The sequence below is a fragment of the Micropterus salmoides genome, unplaced genomic scaffold (genome assembly GCF_014851395.1).
Source record: "Micropterus salmoides isolate LMB-PRFRI ecotype aquatic unplaced genomic scaffold, ASM1485139v1 Ms_hic_scaffold_20, whole genome shotgun sequence".
In the NCBI taxonomy this organism is placed as follows: Eukaryota; Metazoa; Chordata; class Actinopteri; order Centrarchiformes; family Centrarchidae; genus Micropterus; species Micropterus salmoides.
This window is the reverse complement of record NW_024041151.1, coordinates 8,862,178-8,864,731: the sequence shown is the minus strand read 5'-3', so window position 1 is coordinate 8,864,731 and position 2,554 is coordinate 8,862,178. Positions and strand designations below refer to the sequence as shown.

General features: G+C 43.2%; 1 long non-coding RNA gene across 1 annotated transcript; it reads left to right on the top strand.

Moving 5' to 3' along the window:
* The first annotated feature begins 257 nt into the window (after positions 1-257).
* LOC119915159 lies at positions 258-2,211 on the top strand. The gene is made up of 3 exons (XR_005446902.1): positions 258-380; positions 480-565; positions 878-2,211. It is a non-coding gene; the product is annotated as an uncharacterized LOC119915159 (long non-coding RNA).
* The last annotated feature ends 343 nt before the right edge of the window (positions 2,212-2,554 follow it).

The following is a 2,554-nucleotide window of genomic DNA, read 5'->3' as shown; positions in this document are numbered from 1 at the left end:
ATAATAAACTTGCAGACACACATATGAAACTTCAATTTCTGCGGCTCACAATACTAATCAGTAATCTCTAACTGGAATAGTGACTGATTTCTGTTACTGTGAATATAGCAGCTGCTTTTAACATAATTAGATGAGTGTTAAGTTACCGATGGAAGGGATGAGTGACAACTTGCAGAACAATACTCAAAATAAGGATGAGGAAAAATACATGCTAAACTTATCAAATTAATGTATATTTTGTTATGTTGAGCTTCTGTTGTGGCTGCTCAAGAGTTTAATGATGTCGCTTCAAATGGGACCCACAGGGAAACAGGAGAGACTCACTACTATCACCTTACTATTGTCACACACTGGAATACAGTTTCAGACAGGCTCCACAGGTGGGTTTCAACACAAGTGTGTAGACCGACACATTCTGTATATTTAACCACACACATATTCATATATGAACAAACAAAACCATTGAGGTTTTTTTTTAGATACCGACCTTCCTGATAACCACATATGACTAACGCAGGCTGGAGAAAATAATGTGCTGTAACACCTCAAGAAAAGGGACACTGAGGTAAGTTAATCAGCGGACGAAAGTAAGTCAGAAGCATGTCAGCTACAAAACCGTCTTGAAACCAAAAGGTCCACCAACGTAAACAACTAAAGAGGCTGTTGTCTTCGAAAACAACTTATTTGATCATTTTCTGATCCAGCATTTATTTAAGACATGTTCTTATTTGCCACCATAATTGTTAAAGTTTGGTTAAGTTTATGACACTAAAACTACACCACAGCACCTTTGTCATTCCTAGTGATCGACTTAACAACCAATATTGTTGTTTTTCTGGTGAGGACATTGTCCCTGAAACTTGTTTTTTTTTCACAGGCAGGCAACACAACTGCATTGTAAAACTGGAACAACAGTTCAAGATAAAACAGAGATATCACATATAGAAGATGTTGACAAATCTGATTGTATTTGACATATGACCCACTTTTGTGGTGTGCATTATTTTGTCTACCCCCACTGGATCTTTAATCAAATTGGGCTTTCTTCTCCATTGGTCTCGTCTCACATTAATCAACGTTCTGTCTAGATTATAATACAGCCATTGTACATGACAGGCCCCAGAATTTAATCTACAGTGGAGCGGTAAATGAGATGCCCTTCACAGCCGATGTGACAGCACCTTCTATGTGCTGCACGCCTTCCCTTGAACCACCTAGCCTTGAGCGGGGTCACTCAGCTGGAATGGATTCGCACAGGACAAGGTCGGAGGTTCAAACAAGCACATCTCATCAAACGGTGACATGTTAAAGTGTTCAGAGTGAAGGGGTGCGCTGAAGATGGTGTCTGTGTTTAATGGAGGGCACTGCTTCCTTCAGCCTCAACTTTCTCGGTACTAAGGCACACTCACAAGCACATACCCCCTCAGCAGAAATTCACCTAATGCAGGGGACATCTGTCTGATCAAGGATGAAGGATACAGAAAGGATGATGCCGGCCACTCTTACTGGAAACTTGCTCTGAGTGATACTGTCACTCTTTTGGTTTACTTTGTCAGTGTGGGCGTCAAACTACTCTGTAGGTGGATTTGGCTCTGTTTGAACATAACTTGCCTTAGGGAGAACTGCAATATAGTGGATTTACTTAATGGGAATCTGTCCATCACCATTTCTCAACTTGCTGTGCATTCAATTACCACGCTGCCTGCCTGGCTGCCTGTAATTATACTGATCTGGCCAACAGAGCTTTCAAGTTCAAACGGGTGTGTGTAAGTATAACGGTGGTGGTGGATGGAGGGCATCCCTAGAGTTTATTATAAGAGAGGACGGTCATGTGTCATTGGAGTTGCTGCAGTGCCAGCATCCCCGAGGACTTCAGCTCCTAACAGCAAGAGGAACCGCAGTGATTAAGCAGGACGATGTGCTTGCAAATTGATTGCCACAAAGAAATTAATCTCCTTTGTAGGGAAGGGAAGCACGCCAGTCATGTAATTTCTCTTTGTTGATTTTAAGAGTGCTTCTCATAAACATCTGTCTATGAAACACTCAAGAAATCCACAGTCATGTTGTGTGCAGGACTTTGGCAATAGACACGGGATTTGGAGGCACCGGGGCCTAAATGAAGACAGACACATTTGCCCACACAGTCACCACCCTCTGGTCAGGCTGTCAGCATCAATCAGTGTGCGTAATATTTTAATAGGCTGGGGTAATGTATAGCCACTAATCTAAAGACCGCTGACATCCTGCTGGCGGGCGGCCAGGTGGGTTTCCCTCTTAATGTCTGCCCCTTTTCTCCTGTCCCCTCTCTCTCGTAGTGCATCACCCCCCCCCCCCCCCCCCCCCCTTTTTATTGCTCCCCCTTCGGTCTTTCATTACAGCCTTATCACAACTATTAATCTCACACAAGTACTTCACTCAGCGGGTCTTATTGTGAGAGCCACCTGCCCAGAAGTGGGGGGTAATGAATACGAAGATCGCTCCTTCCACATCAGTAAACGCCATCGCCCCATTTTCTTTTCTTTTCTTTTCTACTTTCTTATTGCTTTTGCTCTCC